Source organism: Enhydra lutris, unplaced genomic scaffold (genome assembly GCF_002288905.1).
Source record: "Enhydra lutris kenyoni isolate GAN:26980312 unplaced genomic scaffold, ASM228890v2 scaffoldscaffold51, whole genome shotgun sequence".
NCBI lineage: Eukaryota > Metazoa > Chordata > Mammalia > Carnivora > Mustelidae > Enhydra > Enhydra lutris.
The window spans coordinates 3818867-3837837 of NW_019154135.1; the positions used below are offsets into that span (position 1 = coordinate 3818867).

Here is an 18971-nt window from a genome sequence, read left to right on the forward strand (position 1 = left end):
TGAAATTCTACACTTACACATTAAATGCTTAAGTATATTTTAATGTTTGGTTTCATTTCTTTGATTTCATATTCTAATATTATGCTATTACTAACCCCTGTATGTATGTTACAGTCTTGGTATGGCACATTTTCCTCTCCGCATTTATTATTTCATATTTATTTTTAATATTTATATGTATTTATTTTTCAAGGTTAGCTTTTTAAAAAAACATTTTATTTATTTATTTGACAGAGAGGGAACACAAGCAGGGGGAGTGGGAGAGGGAGAACCAGACTCCCTGCTGAGCAGGGAGCCTGATGTGGGGCTCGGTCCCAGGACCCTGGGATCATGATCTGAGCCGAAGGCAGACGCTTAACGACTGAGTCTCCCAGACACCCCACAAGGTCAGCTTTAAAACCATGTAATCAACTGGTCTTTCCACACACAGAAAAGTCATCAGCTTCCTGACTGTTCTCATCACCACCACCACCATCATCATCCTGGGGATCATTTCACATGTCACTGGATTAAGATGATGAGAGGAGAATTTACAGAGCTGTATTAGTCAGGGTTTTCCAGAAAACAGAACCATAGGGGGTGTGTGTGTGTGTGTGTGTGGTGCAGACAGAGAAAGACAAGAAGTATTGAGAGAGAGAGATTTTAAGGAACTGGCTCTGGTCACTAGGAGGTTGGAAAGTCTGAAATCTGTAGAACAGATCGGTAGGCTGGAGAGCTAGGGAAGGCTTGATGGTATATTCTCAAACCAAAGGTTTTTCTGGAGCAGAGTTCCTTCTCCCTTGGGGGGATCCTCCGTGTTTTCCTAAGGTTTTGAAATGTTTAGAGGAGGCCTCTCCACATCCTAGAGGTAATCTGTTTTACTCACTGTCTGCTGAGTAAATGTTAATCACATCTAAGCATTATCTTCATAGCAACATTTAATCTAGTCTTTGACCAAAAACCAGGTGCCATGACACAGCCAAGGTGACACATAAAATTAACCATCACAATAGCTATAAGATTTTTTTCTCTTACTGAAATGTAGTATAAATGAGAAGTTATTTAAATCTTTTATATCCATGAATACAGCTTTATCATTTTTTTTCCTATTGGCTTTAAAAATTCCTGGAAAGTTTATTCCTCAGTCATTAATAATCTTTGTCATCATTAAAAATGTGACCTTGAATGAGCAAAATGGATAGGTATTAATGCTGTGTCACTTGTTGAGGAAAACGCTTGTTGTGTTCTTCAGCACTTCCTGAAAATGGATCGTTGGAACCCCATTTCAGTCATGTGGATGGGCAAGGTAAACACCCCAAGAAAGGCTGGAACAAGATGCAAACCTCAGATGACTCCATGAGGCAGAGCGGCCCAGTCAACCAGGGCTCCACACACTTTGAAACGATTAGATGGGAGAGAAACAAACTTCTCTTTTCTTTATGCCGCTGTATTTTGTTATGGAAGCTTAAATTTGCCCTAAATACCTTCAGCATGTTAAAATATGGCTGAGAAGTTATAGAAAAACTGGCACAGAATTTTAAGTCCCCCGTGCCATTTTCTGTCATAGTTGTTAAGACAAATAATAATACCTCCCTGTTGGTTATTTTAATTTATAGTGACCATGAGAAATCTTATGCCCCGAAAGAACATTTGGACACAATGTCCATGAAAACCTGAAATCAAAAATAAATTATTTTTTAATTTTTTAAAAATTTAATTTAATTTTTTTCAGTGTTCCAAGATTCATTGTTCATGTACCACACCCAGTGCCCCATGCAAACGTAACTTATTTTTGTGTGTTGAACTCTGTGAAGAATTTTCATACCACTTGCCAAAATTGGTAAATCCACGTACAGGTGATGTTCCTTCCATGCCCAGTGTTATCGCCCTATTTGTCAGGAAGTCTATGTCTAAGGTATTAACTTTTCATCTACCTGCTGCCTCAAATGAAGTGAATACTCACTTTGAGCTAGAGAATTAGAAACAGAATATGTGGTGGGTAATCAAAACCGTAACCTGGATACGCTCGAATCACTTCACCCTGGGACCAAGGTTCATTGCTGTTCTCAATGATTAGGATATGTAGTGTGGTTTTCTGCACAGAGGGTAGGGGCTTAGCGGGGGATTAGAAATGAGTTGACTTGTTAGATCATTTGAGGAAAATACCCCACCTCAGCTCACCAAGAAGCCTCGAAGACTTGGCGTTTGCTTTGACCAACATTCCTACCTACTTTGAAAATATTCTGTAAAAGAGCCAATAGATAGATACCAGGTTATGGGTTACGGCCCTCAGACATGGTGGACGTCAGCCTTAGCTTATCTTCTTGCATTATAATCAGTTTCCAAAAATGAAAATATGTCAGTGTGAGCTATATTCCCTAATAGTGGGGTTAAAAACTGAATTCAAAACCAGGTTCTTAATAATGACCAACACAACATGCTTGCCATGCAATGGGCATTGTTCTTAGAGCTGTGCATACGTTTGCTGATCTAATCTTCCCTCTGCGATAGGTGCTGTAATTGCTACCACTTTACAGGTGATGCACAGAGGCCCAGAAAGGTTGAAATCTTGTCTCCAGGTCACAGTCCCCAAGTGCTGGAGCCAGGATAGAATTCACACAGTCTAGCTGCAGAATCAGGGCTCTTAACCTCTGAACACAGCCTACTATATACTAACTTCTCCTTTTGAGAAAAGGAACCAACAATGCTCACTTTATCTTCAGCAGGAGAAGACTGACAAAAGAACTACAAATGGGAAGTTTCTGAGCTCAGAAACATATTGTGACACATGTTTATATCATTCCATGAGAATTGTGCAAATATCCGGGGTATGATTGCACTAAATAGAAAAATCATCATACAAAGATTATGTTAGGTTAGGAATTTCCTAAATTTGTGAGCAGCTGTTTTCTCTTATGAAATATGAAACCATAGGAAACAAAATATTACTCCCAGTTAAAGGCTTCAAGGTTGAATTCTGTTCTGCATATGACAATGGAAACATAAAACTTGATTTTGCTATCTCACTATAAAATGTGTTGGGTTTTTTTTTCAGGCTTAATTCAGTATCCCCAAGTGAGAAAAAATTGTGAAATGAAATTGTTTTGATTTATCAATTTATGCTCTTTCTTCTTCAAATTTAAAATATAATCTTCAGTATAACAAATGTTTATATCACTTGTTTAAACCAAAATTCAATAAAATAAAAAATTTGTACTGCCTTCCTCACAATTTATTTCCTTTCACCCATTTTCATTTGGTGAAATGCTGTACGCGTTTGAACTATGACCCCAGTTAGAGATCGATGTGGGTTTATTGATTAACTGGCAATCTTACTAAACTCCCTGTAGTTCTAATATTTTTTTTCAATGAGGTTTTGGGCATTCCAGAGGAAATATGGTAAGAGCTAACAAATATAGTATTGCATCGTCCTTTCTCATATTTATAATCCCAATTTAGTTTTGCAACTTACTTTAATACTAGCATATCCAGATCAGTGTTCAGTAACAGTAAAATGAAAGATGATGAGAGTAGATATCCTGTCACTCATGCCCAGGGATTCTGTTTACACAGTGGGAGGCACAGGTCTTGAGTGTACGGTTCAATGATTTTGACAAATGTGTACCCCGTGTGAACCCCATTTCAATCAAGATATAGAACATTGGGACGCCTGGGTGGCTCAGTTGGTTAAGCAGCTGCCTTCGGCTCAGGTCATGATCCCAGTGTCCTGGGATCGAGTCCCACATCGGGCTCCTTGCTCAGCAGGGAGCCTGCTTCTCCCTCTGCCTCTGCCTGCCATTCTTGCTCTGTCTGCCTGTGCTTGCTCTCTCTCCCTCTCTCTCTCTCTCTCTCTGACAAATAAATAAATAAAATCTTAAAAAAAAAAAAAAAAAGATATAGAACATTAAGAGCATTTTAAGTTCTGCTGCCTGTCCCATTCAGCTGGAAGAGTGTCGCAGATTCTGTAACCATAGGACACCCCACGTTGGCAGGGAAGTAGCAACTTCATCAAATCCTGCGAGCTGAGGAAACCCGATGTGGCAACCAGCCCAGGCCTTTGACATCCAGCATTAGACTTCCCCCCTGCCCCGCCCCCGCAAATCCCAGAGCTTGTGGATTTCCTTTTCTTTGGATGAGTTTGTAGATGGCTTTGTGGTTCAAGAGATGACTGGTGGAGTAGCAGCAAAGAAACGGTGATCAGTGGAGTTCTTCGGTTCACCTCCTCGCCTCCCCTTAAACCGTCTGGTAGGATGAGAACTAGAATGTATGTTTTGCCCTTTCCTGTATGCACATTACAGGATAAAGTAGCTGATATTCCCAGGGAAACTGAAAGTCACAGGCCAAAAGAAGAAATGAAAGAAGAAAACAACTATTTAAAAAATATCAACAACTACAAAAAACATATTGCAAAAAGAAGTATTATTATTATTTTAATTTTATCTTATTTTTTCAGTTTCCAATATTCATTGTTTATGCACCACACCCAGTGCTCCATGCAATACATGCCCTCCTTAATACCTACCCCCAGGCTCACCGAACCCCCCACCCCGTTGCCCTCCAAAACCCTCAGTTTGTTTCTCAGAGTCCACAGTATCACATGGTTTGTCTCCCCCTCAGATTTCCCCCAACTCATTTCTCCTCTCCTCTCAATGTCCTCCGTGTTATTCCTTATGCTCCACAAGTAAGTGAAACCATATGATAATTGACTTTCTCTGCTTGACTTATTTCACTCAGCATAATCTCCTCCAGTCATGTCCATGTTGATAGAAAAGTTGAATTCATCCTTTCTGATGGAGGCATAATACTCCGTTGTATATATGGACCACGTCTTCCTTATCCATTCGTCTGTTGAAGGGCATCTTGGTTCTTTCCACAGTTTGGTGACCGTGGCCATTGCTGCTATGAACATTGGGGTACAGATGCCCTTCTTTTCACTACATCTGTATCTTTGGGGTAAATACCCAGTAGTGCAATTGCAGGGTCATAGGGAAGCTCTATTTTTAATTTCTTAAGGAATCTCCACACTGTTTTCCAAAGTGGCTGCACCCACTTGCATTCCCACCAACAGTGTAAGAAGGTTCCCCTTTCTCCACATCCTCTCCAACACTCGTTGTTTACTGTCTTGTTGATTTTGGCCATTCTAACTGGTGTAAGGTGATATCTCAATGTGGTTTTGATTTGAATCTCCCTGATGACTAATGATGATGAACATTTTTTTCATGTGTCTGTTAGCCATTTGTATGTCTTCAAAAGAAGTATTATTAGATCAGATGAGCAATGATTTTAAAGTAAGCACAACAATAACTCCAAGGCATTGGGGGATGAGAGGGCTATTATTAATAGGAAGCAGGAAGAAGTCATTGAAAAGAACCATATGAAATATAAAATATAAAAAATATAGGAGTTGAAATAATTAACAAAATTCCATTCAATCCCAGTCAAAAACTTGGTTTGGCAGTTTTATAAAGAACTTGATTTGTTCTAAATGTCCCCTGAAGAACATGATCTATGAAGAACTAAGTTAACTTTGAGAAAGGGGGGATTTGCACTGCTTTGGGTGAGGGCCTACCACCAAGCCACACTAATAACAACAGTATAGGATTGGCATAAAAACAAATAGAATCGAATTGGGAATTTAGATCCCCGTGTAAATGAAATTCAATGCATAATGAAGAAGAAAATTATTTCAAGGAGCAAGGAAGGTGATCCGTATCCAAAGAAAAATACAACTGGATCCTCACCTAAAATGGTAGGCATATGTGGTCTCCAGATAGATAAATGACCTAAAGGTAAAAGATAAAGCTGAAATGTTAATAGAAGTTGTTTAAAAAAAAAATCTTTGTGATCTACAGAGAGTAAAAGAGGTTTTTTTCATACCACAAATTAACACTTTACTTATAAATATACATCATTAGCCAGAATTTGGGGTTAGGTGTAAGTCTTTTTCCTTGTGTACACTTCTGTTGAAAGGAGTTCTATGTACTTTCCTAAATGAGTCATAATTTTTATATCTTCAAAAATTAGATAAGCAACTAAAGAAATCAGATATGGAATGCTCTTTATTTTTTGCTTTTTCAATTTTTTTGTGATATAACTCATGGGGCAAAGTGCAAACATCCTAAATATACAGTTTGATGGTTTTTTTGCACTGGTGCGCAACTGTAGAACCACCACAAAGGTCAGCATATAATTTGCCTCACCCCAGAAAATCCCCTCCTGCTTTTTCCTGGGAGAAAAAAAAAAAAAAATCCCTGAGCACTATTCTGATGTTTAACACCACAGGCTTATTTTCACTATTCTTGTATAGTATAGAGTTCTAATTCAATAATATGTACTCTTTTGTGTCTGGTTTCTTTTGCCTAACAAAATGGTTTTTAAGATTTTCATCTATGTTGCTGTGTGCATCAGGGTTTATTCTCTTGTTGTATAGTATCCCACTGCACAAAAATTGGATGATGAGTTCATACTTTCCCCAGTTGACATGGCAGCTCTTTTTTTTTTTTTTTTTTTTTTTTTTCCAGCTTTGGGCTATGATGAAGGAAGTTCCTTTGGCTATTCTTACACATCGTTTTTGGTGGACACATATGTTTCTCTTGGGTTTATATGTAAGAGTGGAATTGCACGCCATAAAGTAGGCAGGTGTGTAGTATTATATAGTGTCATACAGTTTGCTAAAGTGTTTGAACAAAGTTATACTTTCCCCAGCCATGCAGGTGCTCTATATCCTCAATGATACTATTATTTTCACTCTTTTTAATTTCAGATATTCTGGTGGGCTGATACTGGTAATAAATTGTAATTTTAATTTGCATTTCTCTAATGACTAATGAGGTTGAACACTTTTTAATATGCTTATTAGATATTTAAATATCCACAGTTTTGTGTTGCCCACTCGGGCTTTTCTCCATTTTTAATAAACACATATTTATCTTTTCTTTTTTGATAATAGAAGTTCCTTATATAATCTGAATATGAGTTCTTCTCTTAGTTCGTGACTTAGTCATTCACATTCTTTTTAAAAATTAAAAAAATTTAATTCTAATATAATTAAACATACAGTGTTATATTAGTTCCAAGCATACAATACAGTAATTCAACAATGATGTACGTTACTCAGCTCATCACAATAAGTGTACTTTTAATCCCTTTTACCTATTTCACCCATTCACCTACCTTCCCTCTGGGGAGTTCTCTATATTTTGTTCTCTATATTTTAACATCTGGTTTTTTGTTTGTCTCTTTCTTTCTTTGCTCATTTGTTTTGTTTCTTAAATGCCACATACAAATGAAATCATACAGTATTTGCCTTCACTTCAACTCTACTTGACTTACTCCATTTAACATTATACCCTCTAGTTCCATCCATGTTGTTGCAAAGGGCAAGATTTCATTCTTTTTTGTGACTGAGTAATATTCCATTGTATATATATGAAACACTTCTTCCTTATCATTCATTAGTTGATGGATGCTTGAGATGCTTCCATAATTTGGCTATCCATTATTATGCTGCAATAAACATAGGGGTACAAAAATCTTTTCAAATTAGTGTTTTCATATTCTTTGAGTAAATATTCAGTAGTGGAATTACTAGATCCTATGGTAATCCTATTTTTAATTTTTTGAGTCACCTCCATAATGTTTTCCAAAGTGGCTGCACCAATTTGCATTCCCATAAACAGTACATGAAGACTCCTTCTTCTCCACACCCTCACCAACACTTGTTTCTTGTGTTTTTTATTTTAGCCATTCTGACAGCTGTGTGGTGACATCTTTTTATGCGTTTGATTTACTTCTCTGATAATGGGGGATGGTGAGCATCTTTTCATGTGTCTGCCAGCTCTCTGTATATCCGTTCATGTTTTCTGCCCATTTTAATTGGGTTGCTTGGGGTTTTTTGGCATTGAGTTGTATATATGTTCTTTATATATTCTGGATACTAATCTTTTATCAGATGTGTCATTTGCAAATATCTTCTCCCATTCAGTAGGTTGTCTTTCAGTTTTGTGATTGTTTCCTTTGCTACACAGAAGCTTTTTATTTTGATGTAGTGCCAATAGTTTATTTTTGCTTTTGTTTCCCTTGCCTCAGGAGACATGTCAGAGAAATCACTGTTTGTGCTCCCTTGTAGGATTTTTATTGTTTCAGGTCTCACATTTAGTCCCCTGATCCATTTTGAACTTATTTTTGTGCATGGTATAAGAAAGTGATCAAATGTCATTCTTTTGTATGTAGGTGTTCAGTTTTCCCAACACCATTTGTTGAAGAGACTGGCATTTACCCATTGCACAGTCTGCCTTCTTTGTCAAATATTAATGACTGTATATTTGTGGGTTTATTTTTGGGTTCTCTATTCTGTTCCATTGATCTATGTGCTTATTTTTGTACCAACACCATACTGCTTTGATTACTATAGCTTGTAGTGTATCTTGAAATGTAGCATCATAATAGCTCCGGTTTTGTTCTTTTTGAAGACTACTTTGGGGGGTGGAGGGTTAGGTGAGCCTAGTGGTGGGTATTAAGGAGGGTACATATTGCATGGAGCACTGGGCATAGTGCATAAACAATGAATCTTGGAACACTGAAAAAATAAAATAAAATTTTAAAAAAAGATTGCTTTGGCCATTCAGGATCTTTGTGTTTCTGTACGAATTTTAGGATTGTTTATTCTAGTTCTGTGAAAAATCCTCTTAGCATTTTGACAGGGATTGCATTAAATCTGTAGATTGCTTTGGGTAGTATGGACATTTTAACAATATTTGTTTTCCCAATCCATGATCAATGAAACATCTTTCCACTTGTTTGTGTCATCTTCAATTTCTTTCATCAGTACCTGTACTTTCAGAGTACAGGTCTTTCGCTTCTTTGGTTAAGTTTATTCCTAGGTATTTTATTCTTTTTGGTGCAATTGTAAATGATATTGTTTTCTTAATTTCTCTTTCTGCAATTTCATTACTAGTGTATAGAAATGAAGTCAGTTTCTGTATATTGACTTTGTATCCTGTAACCTTATTGAATGTTTTTATCACTTCTTGTAGTTTTTCAGTGGAGTCTTTAGGATTTTCTACAGATAGTATCTTGTCATCTGCAAACAGTGAAAAGTCTATTTCTTCCTTACCAATTTGGATGCCTTTTATTTCTTTTTCTTATCTGATTGCTGTGACTGGAACTTTCAGTACTATGTTGAGTAAAAGTGGAAGTAAACATCCTTATCTCGGTCCTGATCTTAGAGGAGAAGCTATCAGTTTTTCACATGCTTATTCACATTCTTAATGACATCTTTTTTTTTTTTTAAGATTTTATTTATTTATTTGACAGACAGAGATCACAAGTAGGCAGAGAAGCAGGCAGAGAGGGAGGAGGAAGCAGGTTCCTTGCTGAGCAGAGAGCCCGATGTGGGGCTGGATCCCAGGATCCCGGGATCATGACCTGAGCCGAAGGCAGAGGCTTTAACCCACTGAGCCACCCAGGCACCCCACTTAATGACATCTTTTGATAAACATAGTTCATCATTAAACTAAAGTCAAAATCACTATTTTTTCTTTTATGTTTAGTTTTTGTGGGATTCTGCTTATGATATCTATGCTACCCCCAAATTCATAAAGATATTCTACATTTTCTTCAAGAAGATCTGGGTTTATGATACACCATAAATTAAGTTTTTAGTATGGTGTGAGGTAGAGAATTAAGGATCATTGTCTTTTTTTTAATGTCTGATTTTATTTATTTGTTACTCTTAGAAAATCTCATTTTGACTGGATTCAGGCTTAGAGATAAGGTCTCAGAGTGGACTGCCTCTGTGTCTTGACAATCTGTTCCCGGCATTTTTTTTTTTTTTTTTTTTACCTCCTTCTTTTCCTTGGCCGAAAGGTTAGCATATTCTCCAGCCTCCTCCTTGTTTTTTTCTTAGTACACTCTTTCTTCAGAGCAATATGCCAATGTTTATGTAGGAAGACATGTGGAATAACAAGTGCTCAATCTTGGACACTTTGGTTCTAGGTTTCTTACCTTCTTTTCTTAGTGGCTTTCTCACAACGTAGTGATAGACATCATCTTCTTTATAGAGATGGTAAAGTTTGCAGATTCTTCTAGCTCTTTTGGGCCCCAGGCAATGAGGCACAGCAATATCAGTGAATCCAGGACTATCCTTCTCCCCTTTCTTTAACAAAGACCAAGTTAAGAACACTGAGATTAACATCCACAATGCAACCCCAAACTGATTTGTGCTTTCTTTCTCCAGTCCTCCTTGGTCTATAACCGGAATGCTCCTTACTCAACAGCAGGCAGGCACAACCAGGGGTCAAGACACCCCACTTCATGGGGAAGACTTGTTTGTCATTGCCACCACTGGTTCAGATCACATAACCCTTCCATTCTTCACCCAGAGTATCAGCAACAACTTCCACGGCCATACACTTCTGATAAAAGTACTAAGTTCACAGTCATCTTCCACTTCAATGAGTGTCTGGCTGCCAGTAGCTGGGAAAGAGATGTCAGCTTCATCCTAAAGCAAACTATCACCTCCTAGGCACCATGGAAAAGAGCAGGATCATTTTCTTCTTTATGTGCATGTTCAGTTGCTCCAGCAGTATTTTTTGAGAATATCATCCTTTTCCCAGTAAATTGTGGTAGTGTCTTTGTTGTAAATCAAGTGTCAGTCTTTTTCTGGACTCATCTCCTCTGTTCAATTGGCATATTTGTCTATATTTGTACCAATACCATTTTATCTAAATTACTGTAGATTTACGGTAAATCCTGCAATCTGATAGTAAAAAATCTAACTTTTTTTTTTCCTTCAAGATTGACTTGACTCTGCTGGAAACTGTATTTTTCTACAATTTTAGAATTTTAAAATTTAGAAATCTGTCGGTGTACAAGAACTTTCTGCTGGGATTTTGATTGTTATAGTCTGAATGTAGAGATCAATTTTAGCATAGTTGGCTATATTAATAATATTAAATGCTGTAATCCATGCACACGGTATATCACCATTTTGATCCCCATGATCCCACATCCTGGGGTATATTCTTTTGTATAATCTCTTTGCTCTGAGTGGGTGTTGAGATCTAGAATTTTCTTGCAACCAATAGAATATGGCACTGGTGATGGGCTATCACTGCTGTGAGTACATTATGTTATAAAAGATTCCATCTTGCTATCAGATTTACTATTGCTCTCTTGCAGAACTTGAAGAAGCAAACTACCATTCCGTCAACTGCCTGCAAAAAAGACCACATGGCAAGGATCTGCAGGCAGCCTCTAGAAGCTGAGCTTGACTTCTAGCCGACAACCAACAAAGAAGCTCACAATTTTACAGACACAAGGACATGAATTCCTCTAACAAACTGAGTGAGTTTGGGAGCGAATTCTTCTCCAGTCAAGTCGCCAGATGAGAATGCTGTCCATCAACACCTTGACTGCAACATGGTGAGACCCTGAGACAGAGATCCTAGCTAAACTGTGTCTGAATTTCTGATCCACAGAAACCATGAAATAATAAATGTTTTAAGTATAAAAAAAAGTGGCAATTTTGTACACAGTGACAGTTAACTATTTCACCATTAGCTTGTGTTTTCTTTACCTTTTTAGCACTGTTCTGTAGTGTTCAGTGTAGAGGTCTTCCATATCTTTCAGTAAATTTGTTTCTAGATATTTTATATTTTTAATGCTGTTATATGAATGACATTTCTTTTATTTTCTAATTGTTTATTACTGTTGTTAATAGCATATAGGCATAACAATTTTTATACAACCATGTATTCAGATATTCTGTTAAATTTACTTATTGATAATAATAGTCTATTGTAGGCTCTTTTGAGTTAGCTAGCAATCATGTTATCCAAGAATAAAGACTGTTGTGCAATTCTGCAATCTTTATATATTTTGTTTTTCCTTATTTAGTGAACTGAGGAGAACTTCTAATACAGTGTGGAAATGAGAGGTAATATTGGACACCCTTGTTCTAGTCCTAAAATCAGGGAGAAAGTATTCAATTTTCACTATTGTCTATATTATTATCTGTAATTTTTACATATATTCTGTATCAAAATTAGAAAGTTCTATTCTTTGTTTGCTGACAGTTTATGATAATCAGTGTTAAATTGTATGAACTGCTTGGGCTCCAATTTCCTTGCCATGGTTTGGAAAATATACCGGGAGAGAAAGCTGAGTGAGTGTGAAGCTCACCTCATGAGCTTCACATTTCTTAAGGATTATAGCCCTGTGTTGGTTGTTGTCCAACACCTGTGAATAGTTGTTTTATTTTTTGCAGCTTTTAGTTTTCGGTAGCAGTCCACTCAAGACAGATGTCTGAAATAGGCCTTCTTAGACACAAGCCCAAAAGCATAAACAATAGGGAAAATTGATATATTGTATTACATAAAATTTAAGGCTTTCTATTTAAAAAAGAGAATACCTAGGGAATAGGAATGAGAAAGGGGAATGGACGGGGTGGATAGATAAATAAATGGGTAAAACAAGAGAGGGACTTTGCTTGGACCACCGTGTGACTGTGCCATGAATTCACCCCTCTACATCCACTGTCCAACCACACATAAAGGACAATCGCTGCTGGAATATAGAAAGATGACTGTGAGAGATGAGACGGCCCTAATAATTTAGAAGAGTACTAAATCAGCATTCAGCTTGCTTCACAAAGTGACTCCTGGGGGTTAGCAAGGAATGGTTGTCTATAGTTTGGTTGAATCTTTCTCTAGGTCTTCAAATAAGTGAATGAAAGTAAGAGAGAAGGGGAGAGAAGCAGTAGAGGAGATAGACTGTTGGTCAACTCCCAAACCAGCATCTTGGAGGTAAAAGAATGGTGGTACAATTTCCTTTTTGGTGTAAGCCCTAAACCTTTGCTTACTGGGATACTTGGAGAGAGATATGCAAATTATCTCCTTTCTTTGCTTAGATGGGTTTGGTTTCATCAAGCAAAACCAAGATATTCTGTAAGATAAGCCTTGTCTTTTTCTTTTTTCTGTTTCCAATCCTGTGTCATCTGACACATAATTAGTGTCATTTTCTCTCAGAATCTAATATAAGATCAACTGCCCATCTCAGTTTTCAATTTCATATTGTTTTTAACCTTTCTTATGTCTTCTTGGGTATTTTCAAGAGACATCAAGGGAGAATACACTGGAAGCTGCTTGTCAGTTGCCCTGTTCTAACAGATGCTTCATTGAAATCATTTATTATGTTTCAAAGGATTTAATTTTTGACATTGTTCCAAACTCTTGAGTCATATTTTCTTCCAAACATCATAGCATAGAATCATTTTTAAACTTCCCTTTAAAATTTCTCCAAAATTTAAAGTATAATAAAGCAAACTTTTAAAAGTGATGGGATTTGAGTCACTAAACAATAAATAACATAAAATTTGTAAAAATAGCTCTAAGAAAAGATAGAAAGAAAACTAAATAAGAACATGAGGCCTGAATACAGACTTGTCTAATAAATTAACCTTGTTCCTAAAGACTAAAGATATTGATGGTCTGTAAATTAGTATTTATGATCTGAGTGATACCATTCTATTTAAAATTGTGAAATTTGAAATGTTATTCCAAAATTCATGTGAATTAGCACAATAGAATTTCCTATATCTTTTTTTTCTTTCTTTCTTTTTTTTTTTGAAGATGAAATGGGAGAGGAAGAACTTACCTTACCAAATTTGAAATAATCAAAAATTGAAAAAAAAATGGCCGGCTCACCAGATTATAATGGCCTTAATGGGCCTTAAAATACTTAAAGATTTTGTATATAAATAAAGTGCTCTTACAAATTAGTGGGGACAGATAAAAACAATTCAGTAAATGTTATTAAGAAGTTACTTAATGCTTTAGAAAAAAAGAAACTTCACCTCACACATTATACAAAAAATAAATCCCAGTTGACTAAATAAGTAAATCTTAAAAAACATACTATCAAAGAGAAAACATGTTTCAATAAAAAATATTCTAAAATCTAATACAAAGGATACACTCACAGTTTATAAATTAGTGTTAAATAGAGTTAATGTTTGCAATGTGGTTGACAAATTAAAGGTTAATCTCCATATTACCAAAGTAGCTTTTTACATTGATAATGAATAGAAAAAAAATCAAATTAAAAATGGATAAAGATTGTGAATGAAAAACTTCACAGAAGAGTAAAACTCAAACAATACATCCAATAACCACACGAAAATATTCTCCACCCCCCTCAGAGTCAGAAATGACAAATTTAGGTAACAACCAGATATCATTCCTTGCCATCAGACTGATAAAATTCAATGAGTCATAACACCTACTCATTTCATCCACTGCAGTTGGAAATGTACACTGTTTCAGCACATTTAAAAAAAACCTTATCAACATCTCTTAAAATTGAAAATAGACATACTCTTGACCCAGCATTTAACTGCTGGGACTCTATCCCATAGAAATGTAAACATAAGTATGGAAAACAATAGAAGACAAAAATGCTGATTACAGCTTTGTTTATAAGGATAGAAATCTTGGAAGTAGTATGAATTATGAAGGGAAGGGTTGAATAAACTTTGGAATACCAGTAAAATAGAATGTTATACAACCAATAAAAGAATAAGTTAGGGCTTTATTAGCTTACTGGGAGGAGCTGGATGGGGGGTGGGAATGGGCAGATAATTCTCACCCCAAACTGGAAAGTTCCAAATGGAAAGAGTAGAGAAAAAGGGGTCAGAACTCTATTCCATAATAAATTGTTTATCCATTTATCATGCCTTGAGGCTAGGGTGGGAATTTAGAGCAAGGGAGAAAACAAAGGGGGAAGAGATGATTTCAATTTCAAATACACTGATTAATCTTAACTCAAAACAGGGTGTGGGTGGGAACCTCCAGCAGGAACTGATGAGTGGAAGCAGACGCTCATTGGGTGTTGCAAGCATGTTCATTTCTCTGGAGCCTGTGCTGGACCTGGCTGGGAATCTGCTGCTCAAAAAAGGGTGTTAGTTGAGGGGGAGGGGGGCTGGGGGGGAGTGGGAGGGGCCGGGCGGGGCGGGGAAGCACAGACAGGTGTGAAATGCAAGGAAATCAAGGTGTTGATATTTTGTATTTTATTTACATGGCTTTGAGCCCAGTCTGGTTTTCATAACTTCACAGGCCTAGAGAGCATTGGGGATCAGATATCTTTACAACATAGAGATGCTTTTGTTGTGGGGTCTCAAGAAAGAAAATTCCTAAATGCTCACCCCACCCACCTCACAGAAAACCTGAGGCATTGTCACAAAGAGGGTCATTGAATCCATTCAACTCCCAGCCTCCCTGCTGACTGCCATCAGCCACAACACTTGGGCTGAGATACAAACATGACTAGTAATTAAAATATCTTTTTCAGACAAGGGTCTCCATGTCAATGTTGTTGTTGTTGTTGTTATGCATTTGTGTATTTATTTAAGCTGTAGTAGCAGCATGAAATAAGGAGCACCCGGGTCTGTGTAATGGATCGAGGTCTCTTATGCTCTGTAATGAAGTTAACCCTAAAAGATTGCTATAAAGATAAAATGAAATTATTTACCTGAAATCCTGTGTAAATGCTGAAGAATAAGCAAATAGAAGGTGTTGGTATTAAATATTATTAGTTTTAACCTTAAAGTAATATTAGGTCAGTGAAAGAAAAAAAAAATCAAAGAATGAATCAATCTTTTAAACATTCAGATTATTAGGGGCACCTAGGTGGCTCAGTGGGTTAAGCCTCTGCCTTCGACTCAGGTCATGGTCTCAGGGTCTTGGGATCGAGCCCCCCACATTGGGCTCTCGGCTCAGTGGGGAGCCTGCTTCCCCTTCTCTCTCTGCCTGCCTCTCCGCCTTCTTGTGATCTCTGTCAAATAAATAAATAAAATCTTTAAAACACACACACACACACACACACACACACACACACACACACACACACACTCAGATTATTACAAGTTTTGGGAGACTTCCAACTAAAGCTATTCATTTAGTATATTTTGGATAAATAATGACCCTGAGTTCTGAGTGAGCAGAAGAGACTTAGAGAACACTATGCATATGTGTATATTGAACTTGTAGAAGTAACTATTTGCTCATTTAATCCCCCAGGCAGGCATTTCCTCCTTACCCCCACATTCCAAAGTAAAGGGCTGATCACCTAAGTGTAACCTGGGAAGAGAGGTTGTCAATAACTAATTTTGCGACTCTTAGCTCAATACCCTTCTGACGTTTTAAGTCTAAGGCTTATGTTTCTCCCTCTGCCTGCCTCCCCCAACAAATAAACCAAATCTTTAAAAAAGAAAAAAAAAGTTTGAGGTTGGAAATTTCAGAGTGGATTTCCATACAGAGAGTTCTTAGGGGTGCTGTGATTTCTGCCCCTTCTACGAAGAGAGGGGCTTCCCCTCATCTCAAGCCTAGTGAGAGAAGCTACAAGAAATCCCCTGGAGAAAATGCAGGTTGCGTCCAGCTGTGCAGGACAGGAGAAGGTAGTGGCTGGGAAACAGCTAAACCCCATCTACCAAAAGCACAATTTTCCTGTAACCAAATGCAGGCCAGGGGTGTGTGAGGGAAAGAGCCAGCCAGACACCTTTGCAAAGGACTGACTTCATCTCAAGAGAGTGATGGGACTTCAAAAGAGAACGTCTGAGTGGGTGTGGGCAGTGGAGAGCCCAGAGCCCAAGGGCAAGTGCAGCAGGCCAGGGCCATGCTAGTGAGGAGTATTCTTGGAAGCTGCCATGTGTCACCTCTGAGAGAAAAGAGCCACTTTCAACAGGCAGTGTGGCCAGAAGCCAACCCCAAGCTGGTGTCACTTAACTATAGCTGAGACATTACTCCATGGATGGGATCTCAGGTAGGAAGGGCAGCAGGGCCATGAAGGATTAGATTCAGGTGCTAAAGAGTCACAGGTGACCCAGGTGCTCAGGCGGGCCTCTCCCTTTCCCCACTCCCCTGCCCTCCCTTTGTGCCTTGCCTCCTCTCTCTACCTTCTAGGACACTTTTTAAATATATTTGAACCTCTGTTTCATCTTTCCTTCTTTCCAGTTGCCACTATGAATGGTGCAAATCTGTGGCATAGAGGTTTTCTTACCTCTGGAGGAAACCCCAAACAGATAGCACAAATAAGTTCCCAATTCCAAATCCCTGGAAGAGAGACTTTGACCAGCCCAGTTAGAGTCTGATTTCTACCCTTAGTTCCCTCAACTAGGGCTAGTGCTGTAGAGTCATACCGTACAAATATGGTGGCCAGGGGGTCAGCCGTCTGGATGTAGGAGCATTCTCAGGCCAAGGGGCATGGCCTGGAAGATGCCCCAATAGTTGTTTATTAAATATACACTCCAAAACACTGAATACATAAATGCAAACAAAACATGGTCCATGTAGGAAAATACTGAAAAAGGAAACCAAAATTCTAAGAAAACGACAACAAAAAAACATCACACTTATCAAATAGGTCATTCAACATTACATGAACTAGACTCCTCATTAAAAGGCAAAAGCTCTTAGAAGGATTTATAGAGAAATAAGATAAAATCTAAATCTATGTTGTTTATAGATGTCGTTAATGGCTTGAAACATGTAAAGTATGTAAAACTGTGTGATTTCAAATGATGTGAACAAAATTAGTCACTTTGGAAGTTTCTAGGGCACCACTCATTATTCTGAATTACTGGTAAATAAAGGATCAACCATTCATCCTCTCTTGGGGGCACACTTTATAATTCAGAGTATGTTTGTAGTAGAATTCCAGCCAGTAAAAGCAGAAAGATTGGTTGATAAGATAATCATTTTGCATGAGAAACGGGCCTTAGGTGACCATCAAAACTCCATGCTAAAACCCTTAGGCGAAGGTGGGTAGGGAACTCTGTCATGGCTGGACCAGGCTGACTACGGAAACCCACAGACTCAGCCTGTCATCGAATATCACTCAAAGTGGGATGCCTATGATGTATTCTTTGCCAAAAAAATTGAACCAGCAACCAATCGAATCTCTTCATCCGCTTCTCAGCTTAAAGGGGATACGGGGAGTAGAAGAACATGTTAAGCGACACCACACAGAAGCAACCAACCAAATCTAGAATGTAGGAATGGCAACAAGAGAAATGACCTGATTACTTAACAAGCATGTGACATTGAAAAAAAAAATGGGGGAGAAGGACAGACTGTTAGAGATAAAAAGAAGCCTTAGGGACTCATCAGTCAAATGCAGTACATGGAATTTACTTGGGTCCAGATTTAAATAAACTAATCATATGATGTTATTTTTTAAGACAATCAGGGGAATGTAAACCCAAACTGAGCATTAGATGATTAGAGGAAAAATTGCTCATTTTGTGAAGTGAGTCATTGTACATGGTTGTCTTTTTAAAAAATCTTAAGAGGACATAAAACATTTAAGATAACATAACATCAAAATGATATGAAATATGAGATTTGCTTTAACATACTCTAGATATTCTTCCAAAAAAGTGTGCAGCTAAAAGATAAGACTGTTAAAATATGAGTAATTGTTTAATCTAATTGATTATGGCTCATGTGTCTGTTCTCTCTACTTTTGAATGTTCTGAAAATCTCTAAAATACTTCCAAAATTTATAAGTCATTGTGTAAGCAAAATTATAAGGCATCATGTAAGCAAAAGAAAACATTAATTGTAACGAATTCATTTGCTAAATTTCCTTCTGGTAAGGGAAATATCTTAAATCTTCTTTTTCTCTTTGAGAATGGCTTTTGATTTCTGGGTTCCTCCTTCTGGATACCTTGACTTCTTACCTAATGTACATATAAGACACCTTAGCTTTAAATCATATTCTAAACATGCAACCAGACCATCCACAGTCACATCCTTAAAATTGGCTCAAGGATAAAGTTAGCAGGAAAATTAAGGACTAAGTCCAATAACAATGAAAGCATTTCTTTGTTCACTGAAAGGGCTTCAATGACTGAATTTTTCGATTTCTGGAAATGACATCAGTAAGAGCACTAGAGCCAAGTAGCTAAAAGCAGAGGTTCTGGATCTGGAGAGACT

The 18971-nt window shown here is 37.5% G+C and overlaps 1 pseudogene; it reads right to left on the reverse strand.

Annotated features, from left to right (window-relative positions):
- Positions 1-9699: 9699 nt before the first annotated feature.
- The window catches only part of LOC111157004, a 67024-nt pseudogene continuing 57752 nt past the window's right edge, over positions 9700-18971 (reverse strand).